Consider the following 10,865-nt stretch of genomic DNA (forward strand, 5'->3'; position numbering starts at 1 on the left):
CACGTGTTGAGGGGGAGAATCTGAAATCTTAAGAAAGCAAACTCATTAAATATATATAAGCCAAATAATTGATTGCATCACATGAAGACTTATATAATTCCAAATGAAAGGGGGAGCTTTAACTTCAAAATTTACTGTTTCACACCTTTCAGTTTTGGATAAATTAAATAACTAGACACTTGAATTCATTTTAAAATTTTACTATAAATTTTCTTTTTGGTTGAGCAATTCACTTTTCAAATACTCAATGTTTTGTCATCATCAAAAAGGGGGAGATTGTGGAGTGATTGATTATAACCCTATTTGATTTTGATGAGCTCAAAGCATTTGAGTATATCTTATGTTATACTAATGAATTCAATCTAGTATTTCAGTCAAATACTTGTAAATTTATGGTTAAGTGTCTCTAGATTTGGTTCAATACATTTTGGATAAGTAAAGAATTCAATTTAAACCAAAGTCTGAGACTCGAGTCGACTCCGAAAGATTACGAGTCGACTCCAAGCGTATCAGAAGCACTGGCACAAGCTCGAGTCGACTCCTGGACATTAAGAGTCGACTCCGACTGAGAACAGACAGCCGGACAGAAAGATTCATCTCAGAACCTGTCAACGAGTCGACTCCTGAAGAATTCGAGTCCACTCCAATGCTTGCCGAGTCGACTCCAGCGTTGTACGAGTCGACTCCAGGGAGTAACAGACAGAAAGACAGAGAAGCTATTTTGGACTCTGAGAGCCGAGTCGACTTCCGAAGAACTCGAGTCGACTCCGATGGTTGGCATGTCGACTCCTAAGGAAGCAAGAGTCGACTCCCAGAGAAATACAAGGCAAAAAGTCAGAGAGCCAATTTCGGACACTGAGAGCCGAGTCGACTCCCGCAAAGTCTGAGTCGACTCCGAGGCAGCGCAACCCCAAAGACAGAAGACGGTATTTTCGTCTCTGAGAGGCAAGTCGACTCCAAGACAGTTCGAGTCGACTCCAAGGCAGCGCAAGCCCAAAAGACAGAAGACACTATTTTCATCTCTGAGAGCCGAGTCGACTCCGAGACAGTTCGAGTCGACTCCGCGACGGCACAAGTCAACAGACAGAAGATCGGGAGTTCGGGCTCTGAGTGCCGAGTCGACTCCCAGAATATCCGAGTCGACTCGAGTGAGCAAATTTGAAAGCAACTTCTCTGGATTCCTTAGAACGAGTCGTCTCCAAAAGTGCCAGGTCAGCTCCAGACATTGGGGAGTCGACTCCAAGTTCAGTCGAGTCGACTCCAAGTCAAGACAGCACTTTAATTCAAATCCAGAACAGTTGCCAAGCCGTCTCCAAAAAAGCATGAGTCGACTCCTGCAACAGGCGAGTCGACTCCAGATCGCGCGAGTCGACTCCGATCCCAACGGAAACATTGTCAGGAGTTACAGAACGTGCAGAACGGCTAGATCTTGGGGTCTAACGGCTAGTTTTCTTGGGGAATGGCTTAAATAGCCACAGAGAACTGTAGCAAGGAAGAAAAGAGACATTTCATTCAAAGAAAACAAGTAATCTCCACCTACCAAAGGATTTCAAAGGGAATACACGTGATAGAAGGAAGAGAGGCATTAAACTCCATCCAACCAACTCTTCCCAGCATTCAAGAAGTCTCTGTCAGTCATCAAATCTTCTAGACATTCACGTGGAGACTCCGAGTTCGAGAAGCCCTTCTCTACATCTTCATAAATTTGTTTGAGGGCTCCTAACTTCTCTCTTATTAATATCGCTGAATATCTGCTTGTTAAGAAGCTTCCTTTTTCTGTTTGTTTTCAAACCATTTGTTTCTTACTTGATTCAATCAGGGGATTGAATCAAGAATTGTAAGGTTTGTTGGTGAGCCTAGGTTAAAACCAACGGTGTAAGGGTTTGATTGTGATCCCGGAAAAACAATCGGGTGGTTCTAGTCGGTGAGCCTGGAAAAACCGACCGAGTTCGTTGTGATCTCGTAAAACAACAAGTTGGGTTGTGAACTTGTAAAACAACTGGCTGTAATCCGAGGGGTTATAGTGAATTCCCAAGTGAGGCTTGGGGAGTCGACGTAGGAGCAAGGGTTAGCTCCGAACCACTATAAATTTGCTTGTGTTTGTGATTGCTTTATTGTCTCTTACTTTCCCTTCATCCACTGCATATAGCAACTAATTAAACCACTTGCAAAAAGTTTTAATTAGTTACTCACAAACCTTTTAATTGCAACAAATATTTTAAAACCCAATTCACCCCCCCCTCTTGGGTTGTCTATCTAGGCAACATTTAGAGCTTTGATCGCTAGGTGATCCGTGGGAGAAGCTCGGAGTGTTCGCCATTCAACCAGCCGGAGAAGCTCGCCGGAGGCAAGGTGAGCTCCTTTTCCTTCTTCGCTTCAATCTTTGGGCCGTCGTTCTCCTTAAATCCAGTTGACATGCTGTCAGATTGATGTAAAGCCGGACTCCCCTCTTCAGTCTATTCTATTTCGTTTCGGCCAGTCATCGCCAAGTTTGGCACACTGCCGGCACCTCTGAGGCCATCGACCATGGGGCGTCGTCGACCATGGGCCGTCGTCGTCGAACATCCCCTCTCTAGTTTCTCTCTGGTCTTGTTGGGGTTTCTTATCTCTAGTTTGTTCCAAAGAGATCTTTGTTTGTGAGGACTGTTGGATAGTCTTGGAATGCTTAGAGAATCAATTGAGGGTTCTGGGTTACTAGATACTCTGGATAATTTTTAATGTTGACTTGGTTCTGTAGAAGAATAATTTGTTAGACGAGAGGATGTTGAGCAGGATTTTGCACACCCTAGTTCGTAGATTGCAGTGTGGGCAGGTGATTGGTCTGTCTGGTTGTCAGCAAAGAGGTAAGAATCCTTGTACATCGACTTGCATGATATAAATATTTTTGTACCTATATATGTATAATGTGCTAATGATCAAGATAAGTAAGAAGCAATAATAAATTTATGATGGTTTCTGTATTAAATATTATTTTAATCAAGTATACTTATGATTGATGGTATAATGGATGCATATATGAGCATAACTTACATTCCATGAGATGGTCTTGATAAATCCAAATATCTGAATTGCATTCAGCCATATGATTTTAGAGTTTTTATCTAATGAAACTATTAGAGGCACACAAACATAATGGAATTTTAGGCATATAATTTGACAAATAGAAGCTTTTAAAGTTTGAAGCCTCATTTTTATAGTAGATAATCAGCTTCATGAATCCTTTATATATAATTGACTTAGATATTTTGTCTTCCCATTGAATTAATGAAAATAGTTAATACAGATAGAGAGGAATGGTGTCAATAACAGAAGTGACATGTATGCTATCAAAAGAAAAAAAAAAGATGATTGATGTAGATGCACCCACAATTGTAGTCATGTGATCATTACTAGGTCAATTTACTGGATCTTGCTATGTCAGCAAATAAAAAATAAAAAATAAGAATTTTCTAACTAAACAAATAAGAAACTCCTCTTTTAGAATGAACAAATGACAACGAGAAATAGAGGTCAGTGCCTTTGCAGAAATCAAGGGCTACTTATTAACATTTCGAACATGGTTAAATCCCTGAACAAGTCATTTCTTTTGTCTTTCAAACCTCGATTACATATTTATATGGGACCTTTCTATTTATACACATATATATGGTCATGCCATACAACACCACAAAGGCTCCAACTATTAGGCTGCATTGTTCAAGATGGCTTATTTGAAATGTTTGTCACATTGCATCTCTAATTGGGACTTCTTAAAGAGCACCAAGTCTCAGGAATGAGGCTATGAGGCACGTTTGCACGGGCATTACACAAAGTGGCGCATTAAAGAACGTGCTTTACAAATTATATTGTATCTTATCTTATGATATAATCATTTTCATCTCAACTCAACTAAGTCTTAATTCCAAACTAGTTAGGGTTGGCTTCATGAATCCTTTTACACTATTCCAGTTGGTTTAAAGACATATTCTTTGAGAGATGTTGAAATGTCAAGTCCTTCCTTACTATTTCATATCACGTGATTTTTGGTTTACCTCTATCCCTTTTTACTTCTACATATATCAAACTACTCCTTCATACCGCTGCATCCCTCAACCTATATTGTATATATCTAAACCATCTAATTTGTCTTTCTCTTAATTTCTCCTCAATTAGTGCTACATCCACCATATTATGAATAGCTTCATTTTTTATTCATCATTTTTTCGTATTACCATACATCTATTTCAACATTTTCATTTCGACCACACCTATCTTGTGCATATGTTATTTTCTAGTTCCTTAATTTTGTACCATATAACTGGTCAAATGGCTGTCCTATAAAACTTTTCCTTCAACTTGGCAAATATTATATAATCACATAATATCTAGTTATGCTTCTCCATTTTATCCAACCTACTTTAATCATACCGGATATCATTCTCTTCTCCCTTTTATAAATAATCAAATCCAAAATATCAAAATTGATCTCTCTTAGGTATTGCATGATCCTTAGTCTCAGACCACCTTCATCCTAATTTCTAATTTTATTAAAATCTCATTCCATGTATTCCATCTTGTCATACTTAACGTAAAATCCTTCGATTCTAAGGCGCTCTTCCATTATTCTAACTTATGATCGACCCCAATATTAGTTTCATCCACTAAGATTATATCATCTACAAATGGAATGCTTAGGAATATTGTCCTGAATATGCCTAGCAAGTGCATCCATAACTAGTACAAAAAGGCAAGAATTTAGAGTAGATCCTCAATATCAACTAAACCTAATATGATTAGAAACTTACTAATATTACTACTAAGAGTTTTCATACTAGTAACTGTTGTATTGTATATGTCCTTAGTCAAACGAATGGAAACTCCATTTTTTTCTAACAACCACCATAAGACTTCTTTAGGAACTATAATATATGCTTTCTCTAAATCAATGAAAATAATATAAAGAGTTTGTCTCTTTTCTCTATATTTCTTCATTAACCTCCAAAAGAGAAAAAGGTTTCTTTTGTCGACCTTCCTGGCAACAAAATTGAAGGGATGGATCTTTTGTTTTCTTTTTTCTGCATTATGTTGCTTAGGATGGCCTTACATAAAAGGCTAAGATATAGTAAAATATGTTATTATATGTTGACCCTAAAGGATTGATTTTGATGATTAAAACAGTTGAGTTAAAAGTTGAGTAATCTATTATTGAGTATAATTGATTAATTCTAGGAAGCACGAAGAAAGCTTTTAGCCACTCTCAAGTGAGTATTATCCATCTAAAGCTCCATATCAATAAGCTAACTCCAAAAGGCCATGATAGCATTTCTTGGAAGCTCATATATAAATTCAGAAGATTTCATCCTGAGCTTCCTCAAGAGTTGACTTGAAGCCTGCAACAAATTGACCCCAGCACACTGTCACTAATTGATGCACCTTCACGAGCCAACTCCAATAGATTGCGCTCGACCCCAGAATAGTCATAGAGGACAGACAAAAAGCCACAAAATTTATTATATTGATGAGTCGACCCATGAAGTACTTGAGCAGACTCCAACTTAGTATGAGTCAACCCAGAATGACCATAGAGAAAAGACAGAGAGTTGAGAAAATTATTGTATTGGCAAGTCGACCCATGAAATTCATGAGCTGACTCTAGTCAGACTCGAGTTAACCCCAAAAAGAGACAAGTCAACACTAGAAAGGAGATAGGGGAAAGATAGAGAGCAGTAAAATTTAGTCTGTTGAAGAGTCGACCCCTAAAAGCAACGAGTCGACTCCAGATAATATCGAGTCAACCTCTAAAAATCTTGAGTCGAACTGAGAGAGATGACTTGAAAAGTGTCACAAACGAAAGATAGAGCAGAGTAAAAATAGAAGCAAGCTCGAGATGACTCATAAAGATCACGAGTGAACTCCTGAAAATCTCGAGTTGACCCCTCTGCTCTTGACAACTATAACTGCTAGTTTTTTTTTTGGCTTAAAAATAGGAAAAGGGGGGAGGAAAGGACAAGCCCACCTCTACGTAGCAGCCCCCACTGGGCCCCCCACCCCGCTAGAAGAATGTTCGATGCGGGCAGAAATGACCGTGTGTTGGGCACTCCGGCTGGTTTTAGTCATACCTTCCCCACCCGTGAACCCGGCTCGGTTACTCATCTGGGCTCTGATCCGAACCCTCCATGTGAGTACGTCACACCTGACACCACCAAGGCTACCAGTAAACCAACACGCCCTTCCAAACTCCGTGTCCGAGCAGGGAGCATCCGGTCTCTACAATTTAATCGACGCCCATGCATTTCGAACTCGGAACCACTTGGTTGGAAGTAAGATCATGGTATAACTGCTAGTTTTCCTACGAATCAAAATAGTTGTTTTTATCTCAAACGGCTCTATTAATTGTCTAATAGCTAGAAAAGTATTCCAACCTTCTCCAAAGTGTATAAAAATGTATGGGAACACACAAAAAAAAAAAAAGAACTTAAGCACTATAAAGAAAAATCTAATAGAGCCAAGAGGAGAAAGCTAAAAAGAGAGAGCTGCAAAGAGAAAATCATTTAAGAGCTTTCATTGTGAGCTAAAATACTATATATTCAACATCAGAGAGTTGGTGAAGCGCCTTCAAAAGCATTCAAGTCAACCAACAGAGTGTAGCTCTATTTATTATTTTGTATTTACTGTCTTGGAGCTATATTCATGGCAACAACATTTACTACTTTCTATTCTTTGCTGTAACAAGTTTCAAAGATTGAAACTTGAGGAAAAGGTCCATCCAACCTTGAATTAGATTATGTTGAGCCTAGGATAGGCTCGGAGAAGATTTTGGTTGATTGCCAAAAAATCAACTGGATTGATTGTGAACCCGAAAAACAATTAGGATGTAATTTGAGTTATAGATTATAGTAATTTTTTTAGGAAAAAGATCTTGAAGAGTGAATATAGGTGCAGGTTTGCACTAAATCGCTATTATTTTTTTGTATTTGCGTTAATTGCTTTACTTGCTTTTATCTTCAGTACATTTACTTATTAGTTTGTTGCTAAAGTTTATCTTCTTTTTTCAGGCATTTAATTTTGCTACATTAGTTAAAGTTTTTAAAAAACCTATTTCACCCCTTTTCTTGGACTGCATAACTGGGCAACATTATACATTAACAATTTAGCTTTAGGAGTATCCGAGATATGCAATATATACCTTATAAAATTGTAGAAGCAATTTCAAATGCTAAAGTCCTGGATTTCCTCTTCTCTCCTGATCTTTTCTCTTTTTCCTCTCCATTTCTCTCATTGATGACAATAGCTGGGTATAAGATCTGAATGAAGAGGTCGTCAGGGGCATCAATTTCTTCTCTCCTCATTTTACTAATTAAACAAGGACTTTCATTAGGCAAGTTCGATTAGATGCAATCAGATTGTATCCACTCTTACCATATCCATATTAGATAGCTTGAGTTATAATGTCTGAATTTGGCATCAAAACTTGACATAAAAGTTAGTACTCTGGATACCAGCGGATTTGATAGTCGAATTTGACTTGAGTATTCGTACGATTCAGGTCTACACTAGTCAAATTGGACCCTAAGGTATGGAGGCTGTAAAATCAAAATCGGCAACTCTACTACCTTGGTTTACAGCATGAATTCAACTAAGTTTAAGCAGACTCCTGCAACTTATTAGAATCTAATCATGAAGATCAACCCTCTCTATTATCCTCTCATATTCTTTCTTCATTGCCAGGAAGTTTGTGCAACCAGGAACTTAAAGTAAAAAAAGCTTTAGCACCAGGTCATTAAAAGACAAATCTTCTATGTAGGAAGAAGAAGAAGAACAACGAGATAAACTTCAGAGCAAGTAGAACCTCATGATTAAACACTCCTACTTCAACAACAGACATTTTTTATGAGGTAGTTCCAACTTGCCCTGGTAAAGAAACTATGGATCAAAAGTACCAATAGAAAATAAAACTCGTGTACAACAAAATCAAGAAGAACTGAGAAGTTGGTTTGAGAAATCACAAATCCAAAGAGAACATACATAAATCCCAATCAGCCTAGGACAACACTTTGCATTCTTTTTGGAAATGACAAAGAGGTAAAGGGAAATTAAATGGACAGGTGGAGATTTGAAATAGTAACTTGCAATTAGACTTGAGCAAACTAAACCTGGTCCACTTGTCCAGGCCCGATGTTTTTGCCCAGCTTGGGCTTTGTCTTCTTAAAATTGGCCTGGCCTAGAGTATATGATATATTATACACAATGTTGTATTATAATAATCTATATATGCTATTATTTAGTTGTTATTTTAATTGAAAAAGAGAAAAAAGGCTAAAGGGTGGAAATTGGGATAACTTAAATCCGTAACCCTAAATCACCTTCTCCCCTCCACATATCCAACTTATTTTTGAATTTAAATACTAAGTCACCCCCCCCCCCCCCCAAAAAAAAAAAAAAAACAAAGAAAAAAGAAAAGAAATTTGGCTCTTTTTCCTCTTCTCCTTCGGAACGTCGGACATAAGCTTTGCAGCCGAATGTCCTCAGATGTGAAATCACAGGCTTTCTGCCTGTCCATGCTTCTTTTGGAGTCCTGTAGCCCTCATGTCAAATAGATGACAAGTGCCAGAGAGAGACTCCCCAACCTTAGCTTTTCCCTCCAATTCCTCTATCTTTTGTTTACTAATCATGGCCACGTGAAACACACCCTTTCGATTCGAAAATCATTCTTTGTCGCGAACATATGCATCCAACCGTGCCATCATGGTCGTTTGAAGCCTGGGGGATGGACGTCATTGGGTCCCATCAAACCTCCCTCTCTCCCTTACGCTGTACTATCTCTCGCTGCCTGCCTTCTTTCGTTGCTGCACTCTCCTCTGCTCTACCTCGCACTGATCTTCTTCCGCAGCTCTTGCTTCCTTCACTTACCAAATCAAGGATTTGGGGCTTCTTGCAAAATATATATGAATAGAAAGATAGATCCATCCATCTATCCGGATATCTAAAAAAGAATCGATTTCGATTTCCCGCCCAGAACCCTCCTTAATTCCTACCAAGGTTCCCATCCCCGATGACAGAAGAAAGATAAGCTAAAATGGGAGCTGGAGAGGCAGGAAGAAAGATTCTCACTTGGACAGGAGATGCGGACGAGTTTTGGCCGAGCATTTTCGTTACCGAGATATCTTTTCTTTTTTCCCAGGGATTTTTTTGGTAATCAGCTCCCATGCTGCAATATGAAATATCCCTAAAGTTGAGAAAGAGTAGTTGGTTGAATAGGCCTTTATCTTACTCTTGGAGACAAACGAATCAAACTCTTGTTTTGAATCTCATCCATATTTGTATGTAACTTCTTTCAGGACGAATGATGTAAAGATCCATTTTTTACATAATTTTATATCAATACTGATATTAGTAATTTCTTGATAGAACATGAAAACTTTTCCATTCATTGTATTTCTCCCTGATCTTTGTAGATTCTAGCTGGTAAGCCATTTGTATTTCTTGATGTCGTCATTGAATTTGACATAACGTTATGTGACATCGGTCATTCCTGTCAGCATTGAATTTAGCATACATGCAGAAAATGCAATCATTTTTTTCATTATAACTAATGAAAAGTTTACTTAATTAGGAATACTATTGGAGAATTTCTGGGATAAAAGATCTTGATCTACAAATATGTTAACAAGAATTTTTTTCATAAATTAGTCTTTAAGGATAGGAGTTATATGTAAAAAGAATTAGAAAATCAGAGTTATATAACGAAGTTTTAGAATATTATCAGAAAAATAATTAATAGAGATAATAGAATTTAAAAAGGAAAATCAGGAAAAAAATATATATGTGTGTGTGTATATATATATATATATATATGTAAATATGTATATATATATATATGTGTGTGTGTAAATATGCACGCGCGCGCACGCGCGCGCGCGCGCGCGCACACATATATATATATATATAATATATATATATATATATATATATATATATATATATATATATATATATATGTGTATCTATATCTATATATATATATATGTATATATGTATATTTTCATGAAGCTACAAAGCATAGAGTAAGACAACAACGGGTAAGGGGAGGATCTAAAGAGGTAGCTAAATTTTATGGTAGAATAGGGGTGAAAGTGGATCAGATAATATCTATCCAGATCTATTTTCGTATCTTAATCTGTTTGGATATGGATAGAAATTTGAGATTTTGACTAATATCCGTATCCATATTTGTATCCGTCAAAGAAAAATGAATTTGCCACAAATACGACAATCAGGACAATGCAACATCGTCAATATCTTCAACAATTTTCTCAAGTAGTGAGAGATTATCCTAGTGGGTGCAACCATGAATTCGGCAACGGAGTATTGAGCTTGACATGGAATTTGAACCGCTGGAAAGTGCTTTGGTTAAACACTCATTTTGGGCCAGCCATCGATGATACCCAGTATGATAGATCAAGCCTGCTCCTATCAAGTGACCTTGAGTGCTGCGACTTGCGAAGATATTTGCAAGATCCAATACCTCAGCAGCTAAGGGGCACTCGAAATAGCACACGCACCTTTCCTCCATATCCGGGCATACCAATTACAACCTGAAGAGTATGAGCGGATTGTTAGAAATTAATTTGTAATTCTAGAAGCTTACAATTAATATGAGTAAATTTAAGAGTCATGTATTTCTAGTATTTAATGCTTTAGAAAGTCAAAGAGACATCTTAAGTAAACTAAGAGTCATGGAGATCAAAAAATCATTCTTGAAAAGCTATTAGATATCACGGCACTATCAAATTTTTCATGCCACTATTTTGGAGTCTTCTCTGGCCTGTACAATGATTTAATAGTCTACATATTTTATGTTCTTGTCCTGGAACTACAAACATTCA

This window comes from Phoenix dactylifera, chromosome 1, assembly GCF_009389715.1.
Source record: "Phoenix dactylifera cultivar Barhee BC4 chromosome 1, palm_55x_up_171113_PBpolish2nd_filt_p, whole genome shotgun sequence".
NCBI lineage: Eukaryota > Viridiplantae > Streptophyta > Magnoliopsida > Arecales > Arecaceae > Phoenix > Phoenix dactylifera.